Raw genomic sequence first — 26,147 nt, 5'->3', positions numbered from 1 at the left:
AACTGTTGAAGAAAGTTGCAAGCTTAAAAGAAAGCAGCTGACCCAGTCGAGGCGACCCAAGTCTTCAACCGGTGCTTAGAGTTTCAACTCTTTGAGATTGACAAAGGGTGTGTCTGTCTGCTGGGTCTTCTGGTCCTGCGTTATCCCAGAGGAATATTCCCTCTTGGGCCACGGGCTCCTGGTCTTATCTCAGTTCTCCGGGAAGCCTCCCAAGTTGTTAGCAGTTACTGGGTGGACTTAGTCCCTTCTTCTGAAAATTACGTGTCACTGCTGTCCCCTGGATAATTACTGGACCCCACCCCTAATCTCTGGCCCTGTACAGCCCCAGACTCCAGGCGATTCAGCCGCGGAGCCCCTGGACACAGTCCCGCCCTGGGTAGGTTTTCTTTTGCCAGTTTCCCAAGGCAATTTCAAAACAATACTGTAGCTTCACTTGGAGTCATTGGCATATTTTTCCTCCTCAAAAATGCCTTTTCTTATAACGGATGAAAGAACTATAGGGACGTTTTTTGCTTTTTGCTTTAGTTTGTATAAATCACCTTTTGACTTTTTGAGATGAGAGAGCTCCATATGCCATGAGCATGTTGCATCTTAACCCCTCCTTACAGTGCTTACAACGCTGCCTTCCACTCTTGCTGTGTATCTTTTTTCCTGCCTGTCATCCCCGTAAGGTTGAGTTTCTTAGGAACCAACCCCCCGCCCATCTGTAGGAGCCCATTACCTGTTAATGAAAGCGTGCAGACTAGACTCTGCAGATGTTATTAAACATTTTAGTCCCGTCACCTTCTTCTTGGGACCTACCCAACCATGCCATCACTTTGACTCTCTAGGAACTCTTTGGGGTTTGTGGGGCACCTGGGTGGCTCATTCATGAAGTTCAGTGTCCAACTCTTGATATTGGCTCAGGTCTGGATCTCACCATCCTGAGGTCCTGAGTTCGAGCCCTGTGTGGGGCTCCACACTGGGCACAGAGCCTAATTAAAAAACAAAACAGCAGTTTTGGGTTTGTGTGATGTAGAGCAAACAGATTTGTAAGCAAGGTAAGATCAAATTGTGGGATATTTACAATGAGATTACTTCCAACTAGAGAGATTCATGCCTTCCTCTATTTGTTGGTTCACATTAATTAAGATAAGTCTCTAGTGGGCATTCAACCACTTTCTAAGTCTCTAGTGGGTGTTCAATCACTTTTCTTTTTTTTTTTTTTAAAGATTTATTTATTTATTTGTTTGAAGAGAGAGAGACAGCAAGAAAGGGAACACAAGCAGGGGCAGAGGGAGAGGGAGAAGCAGGCTTCCCGCTGAATAGGGAGCCCGATGCAGGGCTCGATCCCAGGCCCCTGGGATCATGACCTGAGCCGAAGGCAGACGCTTAACGACTGAGCCACCCAGGTGCCCCTCAACCACTTTCTTGTGCCGTTAGGCATATCATAGAACTTGAGACTCATTTATCTCATGCAAGAAATGGGGTCGACAACGTTTGCTTTTTGACCATCACATGGTGTGAGGATCAGGTGGGGTGATGGAGTTCAAAACAGCAAAAAGCAGCACAGCATAAGGCATCAGAGGGCCACCCAGATACCATGCAATGTGTAGCATCCAGATAAAAGAGCAATAAAGGGCTGAAGTGGGGAGGGGGAGGAGGTGGTGAGTGAAGAGAAGTTGGTCTGCCCTTATCAGATTGCCTGTCTCAGGTGCTCTGGCCAGGACTGAGCTTCCTTTTGTGGGAAGAGTTCATTCCTGAGTCTGTGTCACTGTGTCTGATATTTTAGGGTGTTCCTCACTATGGTTGTAATTTTAGGAAATAGATGGTTTCTGCAGTGCGCATCAGGAGAACAAAACTAAAGAAAAGCACCTTTTATTTGCTGCTATAACCCGTTTGTTTTTAAGTATCTCATATTCAGGATTCTATCTCCCGGAGCCATGGTCTTCCTGAAACCTGCCCTGCAAAGAGGTCTACCAAATTCTGTTATGATTTCCATGCAGAGGTCTCTCTGCCCCTGCGTCCCAGCAGTCCGCAGTTAGGCCAAGTGTTGGAAAGTTGGTAGGCGTAGCCTTGAGAATAGCCAGGGCCCGCATCTGTGAAGCAGGTCTCAGTTGGACTCCAGCCAGATACTCATTTGACATGGAGGGTCCCGGCCAGGGGTCGCTGCTGTGCCCTGTGCTGTGGCAGAGTGGGAGGCGTTGCTCAGAAAGAGATGGGAGTTTGCCCCTGATCACTTACCTTTTGGTAGGGATGAGACAAGTTTCAAACAGTGGAATGTAAGGCAGAAAATGGTAAGAAAAGTAAAAAAGATACAGATCAAATGCAAGGAATTTAGAGGAGAGTAAAATTACTTCCAGCTGGAGGGAGTCAGTCCTTCACTCATTTGTCCATTTAACAAGTATTTATGAGGTATGCACTAGGGGCGAGGCATAGGAGTAATAGGCCCGTTCACGCTGCGTCCCACCTTCCCTGCTCCAGTGAGGAACAGTTCTGGTCCCAGCTGCCTGCCAGCGATGGATACTTCCTCCCTCGGCCTCATTATATCACCCAGCCCAACATTTGTCAATTGTTCCTCACCCTGTAGGGGTTACTGTCAGGTCAAAATAATTCTGGCTCTTGAGTACTTTGGAAAAGTTAAAAACTCTGGTCACACCGAAGCCCCCAGAATACCTTCAGTTAGTTGAGTAATGCTGTTCTGTTTAACACACTTTGACTCGTAGTGAAGTATGCTGGTCCTTAGCCATGGCTGTGACTAGAAGCTTATAAAGGCTTGGTTCTATAATTCTGTGTGAGGCCCAGAAATCTATTACCTGAGAACCATGCCCCCCCCCCCCCCCAGGGATTACTGATGTGCTACCAGGTGCAGAGTCCCCTAAACGTGAAAACATGGGTCAGGAAGTTGGGCAGATCTTGCTTCCCGTCCCATTTCTGTCTTGTGCAAGTTCTTTGACCTCTGTTTCTTTGCCTTTAAAATGAGAGTAACTACCTCTTGCTGCAGGGTTGTGAGGGTCCGATGAAGTCATGGATGCTTAGCAGAATATCCAGGACGGTGCTGCTGCTTGGTGTTTGTGGGCCATTATTATTCCTCTTATCAAAGTTAGTATATACCAAACATTGTTGGTATTCGTCTTTTCAAATGGAAATTCAAGAAGAGCCTAAATTTAGGAACAGCCTTTTGTATAAATTAACATATGATAATCCCTTAGCGGTCTGGGTCTGGAGCGTTTCGCCCCATCACCAGGTGTATTCTCTTAACAGCTGGAGAAGGAGGAATCTCAGAGAAGAACCTCAGTATTTGGAGGCGACCAGCCTGTGATCTACTCACACAATCAGGCCTACTCTGCTGAGGTTATCAGGGCAGAGAAAGGGTGGAAAAGCGAACACAAGACAAACTGTACCATGGCCCCTTGGCACCAAGAAGTGGCATGTTGTGACAGTCATGGTGGCCAGCCCCAGTGTGGGGCTGACCAGTGGATTGACTGCCTGCCCAGGCTCGGCTGCTTTGGTCACAGGTATAGCACCTAAGCCCATGGAGTGGGGGTGCCCCTGCTTTTGTGTTTTCCTTTGGCCCAGGATCAGGAAACTGATTCCTGGGAAGCGTGCTCAGCATTAGTCTTCAGATCAGTCATAAATACTTGCTGAGAAGTCAAAAATAGGCTTTGCCAATACTCAGTAAAAGAGGAACTTAGCTAATACAAGACAGGAGACACAATTACCTACAATTTTCATTAGTTTAGAAGCTTCAGTAAACATAGTTCATATTGTAAAAACATGTTGCTGTGCTGTTATAGAACATTTTAGCATTACTTGCTATGGATATATTTTTTTCTTTTCTAGTAAGCCATCTTTCCAGTATAACACAATTTCTTCTTTTTAATTTTCTTTTATCGCTTACTTATATTAAGGGAATCAAATTATTCAAAGCTTTCTATGATCTGGCCCAGACTTTAAAAAAATCTCTCCTTCCTTCCTTTCTTCCTTCCTGTCTTCTTTCCCTTCTCCCTCCCTCTTTCATTTGCTTTCTTTAATGTTACCACTTATTATGTGTCATTTAATTGAATCACAACCCTGTGAGGTAGGTTCTGCTTAGATATGTGGAACTGGGACTGAGAGAAGTTAGGTAACTTGCCCAAGGTCATACAGCTAGTGACAGAGCGTGTATTCAGACCTACACAATTCTGATTCCAAACTCTGCACTTTTGACCCTTAATTTCACCTTCATTGATTATATACTACTTTGCATGTTGTGGGCTCCAGCTTAACTATTCTTTTCCATTCCCAGCAGTATGCTTTTGCATTACCATCTCTTCTCCACACTGCCCCGTCTCTTCACCTGATGTTGAATCCTATAGATTTCTCAAGTTGGCCACAAATAGTTGTTACCAAGAAAAATAATAAACTTTGCTAACAGTCAATAAAAGGAGACAATCCTAAAATAATGAAGAGACCCAATCACCTACAAATTTCACTGGTTTAATAGCTTCGATAAACATGGTTCACATTGTGAAAACATTTTTCTTAACACAAGCCATGAGCTGATTCCTGCCTCTTCTAGTGAATTCCTGTAGCTGTTTGTTTGGGCCTCACCTGTGGCTTGGAATCCACTCCGTCCTGTATTGCAGTCACACATGTGTCTCTCTTCCCCCACTAGACTGTAAACTTTCAGGGCGTAACTCTTAAAAAAATCATTTTCTATTCTCTCAGAAATAGTAGGTTCTGGCATAGTAGGTTTTCAGTTAATGTTTGTTGAATGGTGGTTTATTTCTGCCACTCTGGTTGTAAGATTTGAGATGAGTAAATTTTTCATGGAGGAAAAGTAGACCTTGATGTTTTACTGAAGATTATCTGTTTTCTGAAGATGCTAAGAAACAAATTTCGTCTTAAGAGTAGTCCTTCACCATGATTGGTATGTATCCTATGACATTATTTTTTATTCATATACATAATTAGCTTTAAATGCTGTTATGTTTTTATGTCTTCTGAATTGAACAGTAATAATAATCCAGTAATAAAGGAATAGAATTTTAAATTCTCATGGGGAAGGTGGGAATTACTGTAAAACCTAAGAAGTGACATTTGCTGGTCTAATACCTGTATCTGGGTCACTTCCACATCAATGAGCGTTGGTATTCTCCCACCCACGGATTTTCTGTCTTTGTCTTTGGACTAAGAGGTGATACACAACCTGATAAAGAAGTTTAAGCAAAATCACAGGCTGCCAACCTCCCTGTAAACTACCACAGATTTCTTTTTATTTGGGGGATAAATAGTCCTCTCAGATAAGAGGTGTCTGCAAGAGAAAGGAAATGGTGAATAAAATGGAAAATTTAGAGCCATCTAGTTTCCTGGGCCAGTGGAGTCCATTACAACCTAAAAATTTATTTTTGTTTATTTTCTGTTTTCTTACATAGGCAATACATACTCCATTTAATATATATCTATATATGTTTACATTATTTAAGTATATATATTTTTTCTCTCATAAGCAATACTTGATTACTTTATATATGTGTAATATGTACACCTTACCTCATTATAACAGCGAAACACAGCTGTTTACATTTCTCCTATTCTCCTTCTTCTACCTCCCACCATCTACTTACATATTTAAGACTGTGTTATGTGGATATTGTTTGCATTTTGCTTGTTTTACCTTTTGGTATTTCTTGGACATACTAGTACTATATTCTTTTTTTTAATATTTTATTTTTACATAATCTCTACACCCAACGTGGGGCTTGAACTCATAGCCCTGAGATCAAGAATCACACAGTCTTCAGACTGAGTCAGCCAAGAGATCCAATACTACTATATTCTTAACAGCTGCACAGCATTCTGCTGTAGCAAGATATATATAACACGATTGGTACATTGTTGGTTGTCCACAGTCACCCATTAGGGTTTGTACTGCCAGTTCATTGACCATCAGCTCACCTGTTGGCTCTTGCTAATGATGCCCAAACAATTAATCCCTTGAGTCAAGTCAAACAACCAGTCATTCACTGACAGAATAAATATAGTCATTAAGTTGACATACACAGACCAAATGGGCAGTTGGTTGAATTTCTTGCTTTTCAACCACTTGTATCTCCCCAGCCCATTTCTGAAACCTTCCATGCATTTTTCTGTAGACATATGCAGGAGATTGTGTCTGTTGGCTGAAGAATTTAGGCCTGAGAAGGACCGAGAGAGAAATCTGGCCACATCTTAGAGTGATGCAATGTTGAAATGTTGAACATGTTACCAAGTAATATTTTAGGAAACCCTCCCCTCCCCCAGCAGAGTAGATTTTGAAAGTAGAGAACCTTCAGACGTTAGAGAAGATCTTAAGAAAACATGTACCCTAGCTATTTTTTCTCTGAAAATGTAAACAGTGAGATCAGTGTCTTAACCACAGTAGTCTTGTGTTATGGGGATGGATATTTAGATAATGGAGACAGTCAGATCGGCCTGAGATGGAAGAGGAAAAAAATGGGCTGTTCTTGAACAGCCCTGTCATAAACAGCACATGTATGTGCTGAGGGAGGGACTTTCAGGAAGGACCCTGGTGATGCATTTGAGAGACAAAGGGGTGGGGAGGGAGAATGAGAGAAGACCAAGTAAGCCCTTTGCTTTCCCAGATCCCAGAAGGCAGGTGGAGGGACACTAAGACAAGATTTCAGATGGTACTGAAATTCTAATTCAGTTTTTGAGGGCTGAGAAAAAGGCAAAGTAGTGGAAGGCCTTTTAAAACCTTTTTAAAAAGTAGTATAGCAGTTTACTTTAAGCAGTTTCTATTCTTATGTATTAGAGCCAGAATTTACCATGTGTGGGTTTGGAAATAACCCAAAGCATCAGTTTAAAAATCAGGTTTTGTGAGTAAAATTTCACACTGTTTTTTTCCCGAGAGTTTTAGCTCTGTTTAAAAAAAAAAAAGCCTCACATTTTATTTGAGATAAATTCAGAAATTAGATTATTGTTAAAATTAAGGCAAGTCATGAGTGACATTTTTTAAAATGTTGGAGCTAGAACCTCATGAATTAAATAAACATCTCTCCCCCTTAATTCTTCTTTTTTGATGAGGAACTGGGAGAAGTAAAGGGAAAAAATTCTCAGTCGATTAAAGGTCTGTGTGATAGTTATTATGGTATTATTTTAACCATAAAATTCCTTTTCGTTTGGAGGTTCTGTGTGTATCATCTCTACTTTGCTGTGATGAAACCTTATGTCTCATAGAGCTAAGAAGAACCCACCAGACCAAATATTAGTCTTTGTAATTCAGTCTTTGCCTCTTTATTTTTGTTGAAAATATGACTCTATCACTTTTTAAAAATTAAATTGTAGTTTTCACCTTGTTCAGATTACAAAAGTATTATGTGGTTGCTATAAAGAAGACAAAAAAGGGAGAAGGGTGTAAAGAAAAAGTTAATAATTTTTCTCTTATCACTCTCAAATTCCAACTCTTGAAGGTAGTCAGTATTCTCAGCTCAGGCTGCACCCTTCCTCAGCTTTCTCTTTGCTTATATAACTATATACAAACACAAATGCCCATATTTTTTTCTATTAAAAAGAGAAACATACACATTAGGCCACAAGATTTTTTGAGATGCAGTTGAGATATAACACTGTGTTAATGTAAGGTATGCAGTGTGCTGTTCGATACAGTTATACGTTGTAATATGATTACCACCGTAGCTTTAACACCTCCAACACTGTTATGTTATTATCATTGCTCTTTTATAGCGAGAACATTTAAGATTTCAAGTATATAATTTCAGGTGTTATAATTCCACTATTGTTAGCTATAGTTACAATGCTATGCATTAGATTCCTAGAACTTACTCATCTAATTTTAGGTTTGTACCCTTTGACCAACATCTCCCCACTTCCCCCATCCCCAGTTCCTGGTAACCACCACTCTACTCTCTGTTTCTACAAGTTTGGCTTTTTTAGATTCCACATATAAGCAAGATTGTAATGGCATTTGTCTTTCTCGGTTTGATTTATTTCACTTAGCATAATGCCTTCAAGGTCCATCCGTGTTGTCACAAATGGTAGGATGTCCTTCTTTCTCTTGGCTGAATAATAAATACTCCATTGTGTATAAACACCACATCATTATCCATTCACCTACCAATGGACACTTAGCTTGTTTCCTTATCTGGACAATTGTGAATGAACATGGGAGTGCAGATATCTTTTCGAGATCCACAGATTTTTTTTTAACAAAATAAGACATCATAGACATTCTCTCCAAATTAAAAACCTCATTTAAAAAAAACTAAAAGGTTAAAAAATAATAAACTCATTTATATCATGGCTGCTTAGTGTTGCGTAATTTAACCATTCAGGTTGTTTCAAGTTTTGTGCTACAGCAACGTTTTTCTCTGAACATCCACGTACATTAATTTCAACATGCTCACATACAGAAGCTTTTATTTTTGTCTGTCAGAGTCCCCAAAGTGGTGTTACTTTCCAAAAGTTGTAGTAATTCACGGTTTCACTAACAGTATTTGAAAATATCTGTTTCCCCATATCCTTGCCAGCATAATTTGTTTTAGAAGTATAAACTTTCTAATCCTTTTTCCTGTTTTGTTTCACATGATTTCATTAGGGAGTACTTGTCACTATCTTTACTTAAAAAAAAACACATTCATTTGAATTATTCATGTCTTGCCTTTTCCTTCATTTTCCAAAGTTCATACGAGTTGTCTTCTAGGGCTAAAAGAGAAAACCTTGCGCCTAAGCTCATTGAACTTAATCGTTCTGTATTGAAATGAAACAAAACACTTGATTTCTCTTTATAATAGAGACTTCTCAGTCCCAGTTTTCTCCTTCTGAAAGTATATTATTTAAGAAATTGTCTCAGGAAATACAAAAGTTTTAATAAAAACAGAAATTTATAAAACACAAAGATGTGAAATTTTAAAGGACCTCTAAGCTTGCAGAGCTAACTGGGTTTCCCTCTTGAGTCCAGAAGCCTGAAGACAAAGGTTCTTTGAGAGCGTTAGTTGTAAGTTCTACTGGGTTACATCGAGAGGAAAAAGTGAATCACAGCAGATAGGAATTTAAACCTGGAGCGTTGTTGAATGCCCTGCACAGTTGTTCCTGCTTGTTTTCCTGGGAGGTGGGACTAGATTCCACTTCTCCTGTTCTTATAGTTGCTGAGTTCATTATAAAATTATTTGTATATAACTCCAACAGTACATTGGTTAATCAGAAACATCTGTACAACTGGATTCGTTTATATGAACAGAATAACTAAATCAATCAGCAGAATTTCTTGTATTTGGCTGCGTCGGGCCAACATTGTGTAGCCCGGAATAATAACAGTGCTTTGTAGCTAACCTGACACAGATGGCAAAAAGACTGTCTGGGCAGCAGAAGTTGGAACTGAAAATGAAGGAGTCCTGTGAGTCCTTGATATCTGCCTTAATTTTTACTCTGTTTTTAATGTTAGTGTTTTAAAGGCTCAGATGCTTCAGAAAAGGGTGTCCTGTTTTTAAAAAAGGGCACATCAGCGTCATACCCTCGAAGGACGGAGTCTCCTGAATGAGGCTGAATTGTCCAGATCAGAGTCTCCCGAAAGATAAGTTCGTGTGTTCTGCCAAACTTCCAGAGCTGCAATAAGCCAAGGGCCCCGTGCTGGGAAAACGCCATGGACCAGAGAGGCAAACTGACATGTCTGACTAGCGGGAGCTAAATTGGGCAGAGGACATGAGTTCCCAAGAGAGACCAGGGCTGCAGTCCTAATCTGACACAGCCAGAGTAGCTTCTTGGGGTGCTGTGTCCTTGTGCAGAGCCCCAGAGGTCCACAAGAGTTGAGCGGGCTCACAGAACGCAGCCCTGTTCGTCTGGTTCTTGAAGTCAGTCTTACTCAGGAGGTCTGATAAGAATGGGGAAATCTCTAGACCCCAAGTCTCTGTGTGTGTGGCGCAGCCCTGAGGGACCCTGAACTCTCCACCCCTTAAAAATACAAGTCATTCTCAAGGTCAGAAATCCACTGGCCCCAACTAGCCACAATCCTAAGGTGGAACTGGGTTCCTAGTGCATGGTTGGCCTTCTGTAGGGCTAACCTGGGTGGGCAGCTGCATTAGGTTTTAGCCAGTGAGTGGTGAATAGTGAGAGAGAATAGTGCCCCGGGGAAATTGGCAGGTTTTTCTCTTGCTATATACCATAGCCTTAGCACTGGGATTTGCAAATGTTCCCATCTTCTTGGGGACCCCCTATGCTGGTACCTGAGGGCACACGGCCCCTCCGCTCTACCTTCCCTTTCACACTGCCCCTGCATTTAGATGCCCATCAGTTCTCAGAGATAGTGTGGACTCTTGAAAATTAAGTCACTTTCAGGTTAAGTCCTGATATCAATCAGCTTGTTTATTTAATGCCTTTTGCATTGAATCTTCTGCTAAAAGTGGAGTGGGAAAGTGGAGAGAGCAGAAGGGTAGGAACTCCACACATGTAATCCAGTTCGGGCTTTGCTGCAGGTAGTCATGTGACCTTGACAACAGTAAAACACTGTGTGAAAGGAGAGTGGAGAAGTCAGTAGGCATGGGGAGCTTGCGGCTAGGAGGACGTCTGCGATGCCTGTCTGATGGGGCACACGGCATCTCCCAGTCGGGCACTGACTAAACGGTGCAGTTGTTAACATCTGAATGTATCAATCAGAGAGCTGATGACTCTGAAATTTCACCTTGCCTGTTTTGGACTAAGTATTTGATAAATAAATGAGAGAAATATATGTCTGTCACATCTCTCATTTAGCTAAAATAGGATCCGTGCGTTTGTGTAGTGTATAAAATCAAATTCTATTTCAGCAAACTCATTGAGTTCTTTATCCTCGAATCTCATTGTATTCTTGCTGAAGAAAGAGCATTAGCTGTTCCCCTGAGGTTTTCTTTGTAGTGTTATTTGCGGGGATGGGATTTGAGCTAGATGCTGTCCAGGTATGCCTGGCAGATCTTGTTTATTTATATTCGCTGAAAATCACACGTTGCTAGATGCTACATACACCCATTATACTGACCCTTATTCTCTGTTGGTACACGCATGGTCATAACCCTGAAACCTCCTGTCCTCACCATCTCCCACACACGAGGCACGCATGTGCACACACACACACACACGCACGAGCGCACACACACATGTGCGCATACATCATTTGCTTCCCCCTTCAGATGTGACCAGGAAGCACCAGTTCCACACTTCACTGGGAAAGTCTGTTGCTGGAGTTTTCTACATCAGCCTTCACGGCTCTCTAGAAGGCGGAGGCCGTTGCCTACTGAAGTGCTTTATGTGCGGTCTCAGACAAAACACCATGTGTGGGTCCTGTAAGTGCGTGCTCCAGCGGGTGTTCACTGTGCTGCTGGTGATTCCTGGGAATGGTTAAAAATACCCACATGGGGCTTCACCTCCAGAGTTCTGCCACGATCATTGGTTGGTGGCTGTGACCACTGCCGGCCGAGTCTCCGGTTTGTATTTCTTACTCGTGCTCTGAGGAACAACACGTTGCTCTTTTGGCTCAGAGGCAGACCATCTTGGATGTCTTCCAAGAAACTGTGTGCTGCTTTTGCTTCTTGAGATTGGTGCTAACATTACAGGACCTCCAGTTATGCACGGAGAGATGCTGGGCCAGCAGGCTAGTAAATGGTGTCCCTGTGGACTTTCTGCTTTACAGAGAGGTTACACAAACTTGTCTACCTGGGAAGCGGAACCTTAGGACTGGTGTCCAAGAGAGCCCAACCACCATTAGATAAGGTTGTGACAAGGAGAAAATGCTTTCGAGTTCCACCCCAGATGCCCAAGAGAGGATGAAGCCCTGATAGAAAGTTCCCCGGGGCTCCCCTTCAGCTCTGGCCCCAGCACCATGGAGGGGAGGGTAAAGGGAGGGGGTTTCTGGTGGTGGAGAGAGTGTGGAGGTCAGCAGAGACAGCAGGGGAAAAAAATCTGGTGGTTCTGAGCTGCAGGGAGAAGGCCCAGCAGGGGGATAGGGAGGCAGGCAGTGAAGGGAGTGAGATCCTTATCCTGCCCTGCACCCAGGAAGCCCCGTGCTCATGAGGTTGCTATGCAGGGTGCTGGAGGTGCAGGGAAGCTTGTTGAGATGGCCTAAGCTGTGGTCTGCCCTTAGAAAGAACTCATTAGGAGACAGAAATAAGAGGATACCTGCTCTTCTCATGCTTACCTGTAGAAGTCAGGAATGAATTATTCCTCCAGATTTCCGGTAGTCATTTTTGGACAAGTAATAATCCTAATAGCATCTAACATAGCTATTGCTTACTGCATACCAAGTAATGTCCTAAATGCTCTAAGTTAACTCCCTGAATCCATAGAATGCCCTATGAGGCAGGCACTATTACCTTCATTTTGCAAATGAGGAATTTGAGGTTAATAAACTTGTCCAAGGTCACACGATCAACGTGGCAGAGTCAAGATTCAGTCCAGGCTGTATGGTTTCTGAGCTCACTCTGAACCGTGATGCCCCCCTCCTCCCCGCCGGCTCTTCAGTGAGGGGCATAAAACTGGAAAGGACCTAAGTGGCCCCAGCTTTTTTAAGCAGATGACTAGTCACCAGTACAGTGTTCTGTGGAAATAACCCGGGCTTTCCGTTCCTCTGTTTGCCTCATGCATCTGGGGTAGGGTCACCAGCCCACTGGGAAAGGACAGCCTGGGACAGTGAAGACCAGCCTGCTCCTTGGTGGTGTTTTGGGTCCAGTATGAGCTTTGCTCTGAATCATCCACTTTCACGACAGACACACGGTCTAAGTGACCCTCTAAGATTTTAGTGTCTCTGACAAGGAAAAAGACCTTCCTGGAGGGTCACAAGTGCTTCCGGAGACTGGTGTCATTGACTAGTGTCACATGATGTTCTCAAGAGTAAATGAATAACACAAGTTATATTTAGCTGGTGGGTAAGGAGTGTAATATTCAACTATAAAACATAGAACCTCTTGTAGAATCCTAGAATGTCGGAGCTGGGAAGCAGAGTGAAGAGGAAGATTATTTTGCCCATCTTCCCATTTCACAGGTGAAGAAACAGAACCCCAGGGAGGTTAAGTGACTTTCCCAAGGCCAGTGCTACTTGGTAGCAGAGTTGACACAAGTTGACACATAGCAGAGTTGAACGCAGGCCTGCTGAGTTCCAGTCCAGCTCTTTTCCCTGCCCAAGGTTGCATAAAATAGCCCATAAGTGATTTTCTTATTAAACTGCAAGTGAAGCGTAGAATGGTCTGTGTCTTTACTGGGCAAGATGGAGGCCAGCATTGCCCTAAAGATGTGAGGAGCACAGCTGGAAACCTCCTTCAGGGACAGACCCAGCAAGTCGGCGTGAGGAAGAGGCAAGCAGTGTTCAGATGCAGTACTCCTGTGGAGTTGGTGGAGCCAAGCCTCTGCCTTCTAGACGGTCCTGGCCAGGAGAGCAGTGATCTGTCCCCAGCACCCTCACTCAAGTCATTGTTTTGAAGGTGAAGAAATTAAGCTGGCTCAAGGTATAGCAGAGTTCAGTGAGGGGTAGTGGTCACTTCTCTACCATAAAGAAAAACATATCTGAAAACCCTGCTCCTGAGGTAACTGCCAGGCAGCCAGCCCTCCCTCAAGCTGTAGTGCAAGAGGCCTGCAGGCTGCAGGGTTCTTGCTAGATTGCTGGGATGGAGAATTTTAAGCCCTTCCTGGTAGAGGCTCGGGCAGCCTGTGGAGGCCTCCCTGGCAACCTCTGCATCACCGGCAAGCTGGCAGGACTGCTGGTGTCCGGGCTCAGAACCACGGAGGCCCAACAGACGTTGTTGCTGACAAGGACAACTGCAGGTCAGTTTTGTACCTGCAGAACGGTGGCCTGGGAACCTCCGCAGGCAGGAACGGGAAGGAAGTCAGCTCTGCGTGGGGAAGAAACAGACATGTAAGACTGGGAGGGCATTCTGGGCTCTACTGCCTCAAAATGGGCCCAGAGGGGGCTGTAAAATAACTTGGTCTGGGCCTGACTTCAGCCCTGGTCTTGTGTGATCCCTCCACAGCAAGAGCATTTGAGGGGAATTAAAACGAAAAAAAAAGCTTGAGGAGCATTCACTACAGCCCCTGCAGAGACCTTGACCAGTGGTCCCCAAAAGCACCCTCTCGGTGGACAGCCAAGGGGTGAGGGGCGATTTATTCCTTCCCTCCCTTCAAGCGTTGCAGCTCTGTGAGCCCCCTTGGGGATTTCTCTGGCAATTTATCTGGCCATCTTTTCAAGCCCAGAAAAAGACAAAATTAAAAAAGCTATCCCGGGAACAGAAGGTAAAACAAAACCAAATTCATCCTTGAGCTAGATCTGATCTGGAAGGTTTTCAGGGAGGAACACCGCTCACCAGCGCCATAGAGCCTTTCCAGCCTCAGATCTATAGGTCATTGTTCTCGGTCAGAGGGCATCAGGATCTCTTTGTTTATCTGGTATGACCTGGCTAGAATTCAGCAAGAAACTGGGCAGAGATAGGATTCCAAGTTAGACATTTCTGACTCCCATGTCTGGGGTCGCCCTACCTTGCGCTTGATTAGAGTGACAGCTTTGGTGACATGGCCTGCTTTTATGCTGTGCCCGAGTCAGCCAGCAGGCTGTGATGCCAGACTCCTTGGGCTACTCCTCCGTGTGGCTGCTCCTTCCCCTCCTTAAGCCTAGATGTTGCAGAAGGTAGCTTCCAGCTCTCCCTCTGTGTGGTCAGGAGTAGCGAGAGGGCTGCTGGGGGCAGTGCTGGACCAGATGCAGAACAGGCCCCACTCTCTCCTGAGCTTACTGTCCCAGCTCCAGTGTAAACTGATACACTCTCATGAGACCAGGAATGGCCTGCTTGCTTGGAGGAACTAGGGGGCAGAGTGTACTGTAACTAGTCCCATTGCATAAGTCAGCCCAGGGAGTTCCTCCTTTTGTCCCCCGCAAGATATACCAGCAGGGCCCCAAGCAGAAGAACTGCACAAATACACTCGGTTCTGACCTAGAAGCCACAGGCAAGAAACCGTGGCCCGTATAGATCCTGGGGGCTGGGAAGACAGAGCATGGTGCGTCCCTTTTTCCCAGACTTAAAATATTTTTAAGAGATAAAATTGAAGAGGCAACGAGTGGTGTTGAGTTTAAAAAACAGCAAAAAGAATCATGCTCAGAGGGTAGCCCTGTTCTACTTGAATCATAGGTGGGAAGGGGACATGGCATCTGGGCAGTATTTGAAAAGGAATCTCCCTGTGAATAGTGAGTACAGCACATAAGGAAGCATTGTCTAAACCAGTGCTCTGAGACCTTTCTTGATGATGACTCACAGTAAGAAATATATTTCTTATTGAGATCTAGGGTGGATGGATGGATAGATACATAATAGAAACACAAGTTTTCTAAAACAATTCCCACATTCTTACCAAATGTAGTATATTATATCTATATATTTTTTAAAAAGCTGATTCAACCCCCTAAATTGACTTGACGGTCAGAGAATAGGCAACAACTTGCAGTTTGAAAAAGACTGATTTGAACAGAAACGTGTCAGATATGTAGTCTCGTTGCAGCTCTGGCAGATTCTGCAGAACCAGGCTTCATGGTCCCAGAAGAGGTTCTCCTCACTCTTCTAATCACTAGAAGCTCGTGCATCAAGGAGGGAGAGGAGGCTGTGGCTGAGGCTGAGTTCCATCCTGTTCACACAGAAACACTTGCGTGTCCGTGATGCGTCCTGGCGCAGAGAACACAGACCCTGCCCACAGTGCAAGGGTGCTCACAGTCGAGTGAGCGCGTAAGGATTGCCATCCACTACAGTTTGTAGTGAAATGGCACACGGGGGGCTTGAGCCCCCTTCACTGTGCGTTCCGTAAATGAGGGAAGCATGGTACAGGACTGGGTTCATTGTGACTCCCCTCGTTCTGTGTCTCACTTATATTAAGTAGTTGAGAAATGTTTATTGAAAGACCATGTTATCTAGTTAGTGCTTGTGACTAGACTAGTAAGAACCCTAATTATACATGGTGGTATTAAGGAAGCATTACTTGAAAGGCACTTTGCCACACTTGAGTCATAATGTCACATAAATGGGACAGGAAAGAGAAGAAAGGCCCAGGAAAGTTTGGGTTATATAGCAGAACTGCTAAACCCCATCGTAGTTTTAGGTCCTCTACACAGCAAGCCTTTAAACAGTTGAGGTTTGTCTGGTTTGCCTTTGAATCAGGCCTGGGGACGAGTTGCTCCAGCCCTTCACTTTGAGAGGAGAAGTCGGGTGATGTGAGGCAAGCGGACCCTGGCTGATCAGGGAGCACAAGCGTTTCCACTGCCTGCACTCAGTTTACCCACCCAGCTTGGGCAGTTCAAGACCATGTGACTTACGCCTAAGTCACCCGAGTTTCTGTAGAGAGGAAGGTGGGGACCAGTGTGTGTTCTCAGTTCTGGACTCACCCAGCACTAATGGAGCACAGAGCTGACAGGTGTTCTGGGGCCGTGGCAACGCTAGTGGGCCCTGGTGCAGACAGTGTCAGGAGCCCCCTGAGCTGGGTTTCCTCTAAGCGTCCAGCCCCACGTGGTGGCCTTCGGTACCGGAGCCTGGCTGTCCGGATCCCAACTTGCCACCCTGCGGCTACCCGAAATCTGCTACAGGTCCTTCTATCAAGCAGTTCTGGGAGGGGAGGGGAAGTAGGCAAGGAAGCAGGAATTTAAAGAGAGGACAGGCAAAGACATCACGGGATTTGACAAAGATATTCCAGTAGATTGGCTTTCCTCCTGAAAGTAGACGGATATACCAAATGTAATCTCAAGACGATTGCTGTCAATTTTTTAAATTTATTTTTAAAGATTTTATTTATTTATCTGATGGAGAGAGAGAGAGCAGGGGGAGGAGCAAAGGGGGAGGGACAAGCAGACTCCACACTGAGCGCAGAGCCCAACATCGGGCTCGATCCCATGACTTAGATTATGAATTGAGCAGAAACCAAGAGTCAGACCCTCAACTCACTGAGCCACCTAGGTGCCCCAATTGCTGTCACTTTGAGACATGGGTTCAAGTTTCACATGGCCCAACCCCAGAGGAAACAGCTAGGAGTGACTGGCAACTGAGGATAATTTGCACGCTTCAAAAGATCGCCTGGGATTCTGCCATAAAGAGCAGGTAGCTGTTTGCCTCTGGAGCATGGACGTGGGCATTGGGACCTTGGGTTTGCGAGGGCCCTCACAGGATGGTGGGCCCACCTAGCAGACTCTGTGTTTTTAATACATGCTCTTTACACCGATTTAAGGTGAAGGAACTCATGGATAAGGCCAAGTCTAAATGTAAAAGAGCATTCCGAATAAAAGGGCAGGCAGGGAGCCCTAGGTTCTGGTTTCAGTTCCATCATTGTCTCTATAACCTTGGGCCTTGGTTTCCTCTTCCGTAATTTGGGGGAGGTTGGAGATGGTCCCTCTGACCTTCAGCTCAAACACCCTATGACTCTCTTCAGCCTGAGAAACATTTTCTGGCAGGAAAGAGAGGCTGCCCAGAGCTGCCTTCTCAGGCAGCCAGTGAGTACATTCTTTCCTGTGCCCACATATGGAAGCAATTTCTAGATTATCCAAGGCACTTGTGCTGCTGAGCTCAACCGAAACAGAGGAGCTCGGTGGTGGAAAGTGGAAAAAAGAAAAAACCTGCCCCTGTTTTCATACCACCGCGTGCTTTCCTATCTGCAGCGGGCCATGCAGTCTGCCTTCCTGGGCTATCTCAGGGCTGTGCCAGGGGGGCTTGGGGAATTTCACCCATAAAATCCTGATGGGAACAAAATGAGAGCTGAGCTCACAGCTTCTCCTCTGAGGCCAAAGGCCGCTCTTTCTCCCCGGGAAGCTTTAAGGCTGGGGGCTGGGAGGAGCATGAATTCCTGAATTTTGTTCCCACATTTATTGTAATCTTTCTCTCTGGTCTGTTAAAATGAGGACTATTAATGGCTGCCTTCAAGGTTCTTTGTGAAGTTGAATTGGGAAACATTAGCCAAGTGCTTTGAAAGGGAAAATGTTTTATTAGTTCCTTCTCTGCCTAAGCGAACCCGTTGCTAACTAACGTTCCTCTTCTAACTCTTGGGGGTTTTCGTATTGGTTGAGTAGTAACTCTTGTAAACTGGAGGCACTGGGGCATTGCCTCCTAAATTCAGGTCAGGAAAGTGACTTTTCCTGGAGCATGACCTTACTCACAAAGCCTCATCTGTGGCCCTTGTTTCCTCCCTCCTGCTTTTCACTCCTGACCTTAATTCTTGGGGAAGGAGATTACTGAAAAGGACATGTTTATAGAGAAATGCTTTTTGTTCCCCTTTCAGTCTGTCCCTAACTTCTACTGCCTAACCCCCGACTGACGTGAACATTTAAAAATTAGTTTGTAAAGCAGAGATACTCTTCCTAGAAATGAGGTCTGACTGATTAGGGATCTATGAACGTAAATACCCACCCTTGTTAAAGCTGTTGTGTCAGTGTCCTTATAAACATCCGAGGTATCCCTTCCACACAGTTGCCAGAAAAATCTCTCAAAATCGAGACAGTAGGCTGCGGAATGCCACAAGACTCTTAGCAGGGACCCCATTTTCTTTCTGTTTTGTTGCTGGGTCTCCGGTGCAGCGCCTTCTGGTTAAAGCAGCCCTCTCATTCCCTCAGAGGGCGTGTTTACGACTGGTTTGCCTCACGGGGGTTTGCCGGCGCGGAGGGCTAGACATCAAACAGGGCACGGAGATAGAAACCCTTATCGGAACCTCGCATATCTGCTTGCCCTATTTCAGGACACTCAGATTAGCTCCGCTTGGCTACGAATATGGTTGTAATTCCATACACAGATGTCCCCCCATGGGCTTCTGCCTGATGTAAAGTAGCTCAACTCTGTAGCACCATCATCAGGAATGTCTCAGCCCCATCTCTGCAGGACTGTGTGCTAGATTTCCTTCAGTGCTGGCCAAAGAAAGTGCAGCTCACCTGCCTCCTGTTTGCTAGATGCTAACAGTCTGAAGCACCAGTGCAGGAGACGAGTTACTGACCGCGGGCCTGTTCCTGCCACGGGCATGTGCCGGATCAGCTCGGGGCCAGGCTGGGTGCCCTGCCAGGGGGGTACAGCTCCCGGCTCTGCTGAGGACACGAGGAAGCCCATTCCTGTCACCCCCAGCCCCACCCACACACCAGGCTCCGACTGACCAGGAGGGTTGAACCCACCCCTCCAGCGCAATTGCCCCAAGCCTCACTCCCTTGCAACCTGTCCAAATGTGAAAACCTGCACTCTGGGAGCATCCACTACCTGCCAAATAGCAGTCAGTAATAATAGTAGGAGCGAATGTTTATGGAGCATTTACTGTGGACCTGGCTCTCTTTTTATTATTATTATTTTACCAATGAAGAAATGAAAGCACAAAAGGTTAGACAACCCTGACATCACAGAGCCAGGATTTGAACCCAGGCAGTCTGACTCTGGAGACCGTTTATAGTATACTATTTTTTTTTTTTTTAGGATTATTGTTTGAGACAGAAAGAGAGTAGAGTGAGCAAGAACACGAGTGTGGGGAGGAGGGACAGAAGGAGAGGGAGAAGCAGGCGCCCTGATATAGGGCTCCATCCCAGGACCCTGGGATCATGACCTGAGCCCAAGGCAGGCACTTAACCGACTGAGCCACCCAGGCTCCCTAGAGTATACTTCTTTATACTGAAGAAGAAGTCTGCCCTTGTGGCTTCCACATGGTGGTTCATGTCCTAATCCATAGCTACAGAATGACCTACTTTTATTAACATAGGACAGACAGACCTGTAATATTTGAAGACAGTTATCACATCTCTCTTGGTTGCAAAGCATCACACCAGACTCTCAGGGAGCAGTTCTCGCCTGGGTCTCCCTCTTCCTCCCAGAAAAGCACAAAGAGTGCTTTATAATTTTCCATCCAAATCCAGACACTTGCGAGAGGCAAGGGAACACTATTAATAATGATGCCGGGACAACAGCATCAATGGGGACTGTCCTGGGCCAACCAGGATGTGGTTCACCCTACCCCTCGGGCACGGCAGAGATGCCACCACTTGAATGCCTTCTGAAGCCTGTCCAAGTGGATTATGGGAAAGTTGAGCTAACGATCACAGACATGTTATCGATGAGATTAGGTTTCAGGAGTCTGTCATTAGTCAGACTTCCTGCAGTGGAAAAGTGCTGGATGTCAGGTTGAGTCCCATAACTGCTAATGTGACCTCCCCTCCCAAGTTCTCAGCTTTCGTGTCTGTAACTAGAGGTTGATCCTCTGGAAGTCCCTTCCAGTTCCGAGCCTCTGATCCCGTGACAGCCTTCCTGATCCAAGCAATGGTCTCCATCCTCCTTTAAAGCCATGAAGTGGAAGACGAGGTTTTTCATCCCTTCTCTGTCAGTCTAGCTGCTCTCCTACCAGCATTATTTGCCAAACCCTAGAGGTACATTTTCAGAGTGCCAGCAAGATGCCCTCATCTAGCCTACTTTTGGGGTGTCAGTGAAATCTTCCACGCACTAAGAATCTTCTTTAAACAATGATTTTCTTCTGAGACAGCCCTGGATTCTGTCAGTACAAACACAGGAAATGGCCCCCATTAAGAGTACTTGTTGACTTAGTGAGAAATTTCTTTTTTTAAAAAAAATTTACTTATTACGTTTCCTAAAACCTGTATCTGTGAAATAATTTCGAGGTATTTTCACCTCATCTATCGCGTTAAATCCTCAAAATGGCCATGTAAGATGGGTATTATCTTCACCTTCCAGATACTGAAACAGAGGCGCAAGGAGACGAATGGGCTTGTCTGAGGACCTACAGCTAGGTAGCAGTGGGACTGAGCTCAGACTGGGGTCTGCAGGGTCCTTAGCCAAGCATCTTTGTGCTGTACCAGTAGTTTTCAGTTTGTTTGTGTTTTTTAAGCATAGGGCTCATTTTTTTTTTTTTTTCAAACAGAAGCAGAGCTTTTCTAGGTGACATGGCGTGTGCCACCTTACGGAGTGCTCTGTGAGGGGCTTGCGTGGTTTGAACAACCGTGCACCTTTCCAAGGTGCCTCACACTGCTTTGCCCGTTTCAAGGATACAGGATGCTCATAGGATTCTGCACAGTTTCGTTCTGCATGTGCTTGTTGCATTTAATAAAGTTCATTGTGATTCTGAGTCACTTGGTCAAGCCATCACGGGTCTTGTGTCAGTGGCAGGAACCCAGTCCCTGCTGGCTGCGTTATCTCCCTCCTTCACTCTTCTCTCCCCTAACCTCTGAGACTTGTTAGGACCCTCTCCACCCTGTCTTCTTACCTGCCCTGATGCATCCCAGCCCCACCTGGACTACTAACAGAATCTCACGTGTCCTTTCTGGACGTTGCTTGGCTGCCTTCATCATTCGCCATTCACCCCACTACGCAATAAACCCTCACTAAATACCTATTAAAGAAAATCATGTGAACAGGCCCGGCCTAGTGACTGATGAGCCCCATCTTTCCTACAGACCACAGTGCCCCTTCACTTCCTCGTGTCTGAGATGGTTGGCTTCATCAAGATAATCTCCCAGGATCCTTCTGTTGCAGAATCCTATGGCCAGACTTTTCTCTTCCCTAGAAGGTAGAAATGGGTTGCTCGGCTAATTTTCACTGCCTGTGTATCCTGTCCTCTCTCCCACAACCAAAACTCAGTCCAGTGCCTCCCCAGAAGTTTCTCCATGGACAAGGAAAGGTTGGAGAACAAGATTTCCCATTCTCCAGGGGCGCTGGGTCCCAGCGAGCCGTGGGCAGCACCTGTTGGAAGAGCACTCTTATCTAGGGAAGAAAAAAAAAAGAATGGGAAATATCTCCCATTTTTTAGTTCTTGATTTTGTTCTCTCTCAGCACTGTTTACAAGGGGTTCATGGTCAATCTCACCAGCTGACAGGACATTGATGTTTACACTTCGGGTTTTGTTTCTCTCACTTAGTGTCTGGAGTTCTGCAAACGCTGGAAACTGATCCTTCTCTTTCTAAACACACGATATCCACACTGCCAGATTTTCTAAATCCCCTTCTTTAATCTCCATCACGTAAGAATTGTTAATTAGAGATAGTTTTAAAACACGTGATACATTCCGAAAAAGTACTTTAACAGTTTTACTGACCAGAGATCACTCAGAAAATTCAAAGTAGTAGTGCAGTATAGACTGTTAGGAAATATTCCTGGCATTCTGTGTTTTTTGTTTTTTATTTTTGTTTGTGTGTGGTTTTTTTTTTTTTTTTTACAAGAGACATACTTTGCTTAGGCCATAGTTCTTATATAGTGATCCTTTTTCTTTCTGGAAGAGCAGCAATTATTTGAAGTAGCAATCCAAACTTCCACCGAGCTATTGTACATTTAGCGGTCTTTTCCCTCATTCTGCAAATGTGCGGGGTTTGTTGTTGTTGTTGTTTTTTAATAATCTAGCCATATCCTGGATTATGTACCAGCATGTGTCAGCTGTCTCCATGGGGCATCAATATTCTGTGTGTGTGTAATTGATTAGATGCCTAGGCTAAAGGCATGAGTGAGTAGCTGTTTATTTCTGCTAATTGTATTAGCCTACTAGTCCAAATTGGCCATTCTGTCCTTTGGGTGATTTTTCACACATTTCACACAAATGTTTACAAACATTTGATGCCCAGTCCAGCTAAGCCAGGAGCCCCCACAACATTCCAGTCCCCCCTAAACACAGCAGCCCCCCTTACTCATCACAGCTGTGGATCTACACTGCTGGTGAGTAAGAGGAAGTGAAACAGCAGGATGGGTTGGCCATGGGCTAGTTTCCATTCATGTGGTAATGTTCACATTGCATCCTTGGTCGGACTCCTTAACTTTAATGTCAGACCAGGAATCCTTTAAAAAAAAAAATAGGAAAGTCTTTTCATTGGAAAATATCTTAAAACCAAAGAAAATGGCAGAGGAAAATTGTGATGTGCTCTAAATGGAGCTAGTGGTATGAGTTCTTCTATGTCCTTTAAATTCTATTGCTGTTTTCCTGGGTCTGTCTGTTAGGAAGATTGACTTGCCTTGAAATGTATTTGTGAAATAATTCCTTATTCCCTTTTACTTATATATTTAGTTTATTATAATTGCATGTTGTTATGTAATAAACCGCTCCCAAACATAGTGCCTTAAAACAATAACCATTTAATTGCTTACAAGGCTGCAATGTGGGCTGAGCTCAGCTGGGCAGCTTTTCTGCTGCTGTTGGCTGTGGTCAGACGGGGACTGCTTTCAGATGGTAGGTTAGCTGGGTCAGGGCTTGGCTGGAAAGCAGGGATGGCTGGGCTTCTCTTTTTCTCCATGTAGTATCAAGACCTTTCACTCTCCAGGGGGCCTCTTTCCCCATGGTCTCTTCAGCAGGGTCACTGGACTTTTTATATGGTGGTTAGGATCACAAAAGTAGAAGCTTCCAGACCTTCTTAAGGCTCAGGCCCAGAACTAGCAGGGTGTCACTTCCGTGGCTTTTTTTTTTTTTTTTTCTTGGTTAAAGCAAGTCACAGGTACAGCCCAACTCCAGGGGAGGAGACCATACAAGGTGTGAATACCAGGAAGCATGCTTCATTGGAGGCCACCAGCAGAGCAGACTACACCAGTCATTCTTCAGTCAAATGATACTTACCAAGTGCATGTGATGCTCCAGGCAGGGAGTATACAGTGGTGACCAAGCAAAGCAGGCACTGGCCCTTATGGAGTTTATAGTCTGTGGGGAGCACAGGAAAGCAAGCATCATAAAAATACCATGCAGAGTCATGAGTGCTGGGATGGGAGGAGTGCTGGGCGCTTTGGGAGTATGTTTTGAAGGATAGAGGAGTCATCCTGAAGATGGGTGAAGATGGTTGCTGGCGAGAGAACAGCATGCTTCCAGGCCAAGAGACAGGAGGAAACGTGGTTCTTCCATGGAGCTGAAAGAAGTTCTGTATGGTTGGAGAGTAGTGTAGACAGCAGAGCTGCATGGGTGTGTTTGCTGCGTAGGGCAGACGGGGAGTCACACCTAAGGTTTACAAAATAAAAGGCCTGGGAATTAAGCAGGAACCTCATCACATATTGAAGGCCTGGTAAGCCATGTTAAGACGATTAGACTTGATCTCAGTCATGATGGGAAGAGGATTTTGAGCATATCTGCGTTTCAGAGAGATCGCAACCACAGCAGGCTAAGAATAGAAGTACCTGGGCTGGAGACCCCCAGGGAACTGTTTTGGTGCCAGGCAAGCAAGAATGGTGGGTGGGCAAAGGAATAGAGCTCAGGGCATGGATTCCAGAGATGCTAGAAGGAAGACTCTCCACATCTTGGTGATGGGTTGGTTATTGGAGTGAGTGGGAGGAAAAAGGTAAGGTAAAAATCCCTCAGGATTCTGGCTTGGGCAGCTGGTGATGGTCTCCACTCCAGCGGGAAACCCTGGAAGAGGGGCAGGGTTGGACCCCTTGGGGTGGGCAGGAAGTACCAATTGGAGGGTACCAAGTTTGATTCCATTGGGTCCTGGTCCACTGCAAACCTTTCTCAGACTAATATATTATGATATCCAACTTCCACACCTCTCGGACATGCTTTGTTCCTTTCAATTTCTCCCCTGCCTCCCACGGGCCTGGTCTAGGGCAGGAGTGTCCAGGAATGTCATCTTCTTGAACCTTTTACTTTGAGGGTGATGGTGGGAGACAGTGGTGATGGAAAGTTACAGGATTTGGGGTTGGGGGCTTGCAGAGAGCAATTCTGATTATAGGGTTGAGAACTGCAAAGGCAAGCAGATTTGAGAAGAAACTGGGAAAAGGAGAAAAGAGAAAGACTCAGACCAGTTAAAGAAAGTTAAGAAGTGACTAACAACATAATAAGAGCAAGGAAAATGAGTCATCTGAGGAGTAAAAAAGGCAAAAAAAGAAAAGGCGAAGAGAGAGAGATGGCTCCACAGGCTGATCTCTACCATGGAAAACTCTAGAATCTTTTTATCTCATGCCTCCTTTTTACATCTGCATTCTACAAGTTAGAAAAGTAAAGTAAGCCTTTTTTATGAAAACCTTAGTGGATCTTTGGATAAGCTTTTTTATATAAGCTTTATATAAAAAAGGAAATGAGCAGTTAATACACTAAGGTAACCTCTAGTCCTTTTGTGTAAGAAAAGGAACCCTAATGGGGCGCCTGGGTGGCACAGCGGTTGGGCGTCTGCCTTAGGCTCAGGGCATGATCCCGGCATTGTGGGATCGGGCCCCACATCGGGCTCCTCCGCTGTGAGCCTGCGTCTTCCTCTCCCACTCCCCTGCTTGTGTTCCCTCTCTCGCTGGCTGTCTCTATCTCTGTCAAATAAATAAATAAAATCTTAAAAAAAAAAAGAAAAGAAAAAGAAAAGGAACCCTAAGAAAAGGAAGGGATATTCAGACTGTTAAAGTGAATTTTTTAAAAAATTGGCTATTCCCAAATGTACTGACAGAGAAATATCTATAGCCTAAGAGAATGGAGAGAGAGCATGTCTCCATGATCAATTTTTAATAAACATAAATGGTATAATAAATTATGCATGGAGGAATGGTATAAAGCATTAAACAATGAAGGATAAATAATTTAAATGATTAAAAACTGCCTCTGTCATATGTTTGATGTTTGAGAACGCTGTGTGAATTTTCTCTTCAAGGAAATGGAGGATTTTTTTAAAGGGAATTTTTCAAAACATTTTTTTTTAAGATTTTATTTTTCACTACTCCTTTACTGGTTCATTTGACAAACTATTTTTTTGAGATTATTTATTTTAGAAAGAGAGCGAGTGAGCACAGGGAAGGGGCAGAGGGAGAGGGAGAGAGAACCCCAAGAAGACTCCCCACTGAGTGTGGAGCCTGGTGTGGGGCTCGATCCCAGGACCCTGAGATTATGACCCGAGCTGAAACCAAGAGTCAGATGCTTAACCGACTGTGCCACCCAGGCGCCCATTAAAACAGATTTTGAAGGAAAAAATCATGCAGTGGTCTTCCAGGAGAGATTGTTGAGCACAGAAATGCTGACTACCCCGACCCTGTATGTCGTGCTTCTCTGATAAATGCGTGCATAGTGCCTTGCTGGGAGATGATAGCCTATCAGGCCATCAGTGGTGAAGGTACTGCCCATCTAGAAGGCTGAGACTCGGGATCTCTTTTCAGGTATCCAGAGAAACTTTGTCCGGGTGCAGGAGTACAGTGATCTCTGCTTCTGTATAGTCTTAATCTTCCCGGATTCCTGGGTAAGAAGTACTATCCCTGCACATCCATTGCCTCAGCTAAACT

The 26,147-nt window shown here is 44.8% G+C and overlaps 1 protein-coding gene across 5 annotated transcripts in view; it reads left to right on the top strand.

Annotated features, from left to right (window-relative positions):
- The window catches only part of WIPF1 (WAS/WASL interacting protein family member 1), a 117,629-nt gene that overhangs the window by 890 nt on the left and 90,592 nt on the right, over window positions 1-26,147 (top strand). For 2 of the 5 annotated variants that reach the window (XM_057318725.1, XM_057318712.1), the window contains exon 2: window positions 1-26,147. This exon is cut by the window's right edge. The exons of the other annotated variants lie outside the window; for them this stretch is intronic. The gene's annotated coding sequence lies outside the window, so the exon portion shown is untranslated. 5 annotated transcript variants of the gene reach the window in all.

This window comes from Ursus arctos, unplaced genomic scaffold (genome assembly GCF_023065955.2).
Source record: "Ursus arctos isolate Adak ecotype North America unplaced genomic scaffold, UrsArc2.0 scaffold_1, whole genome shotgun sequence".
NCBI lineage: Eukaryota > Metazoa > Chordata > Mammalia > Carnivora > Ursidae > Ursus > Ursus arctos.
Note: the sequence above shows the minus strand (reverse complement) of the source record. Positions and strands in the feature narration are given on the sequence as shown.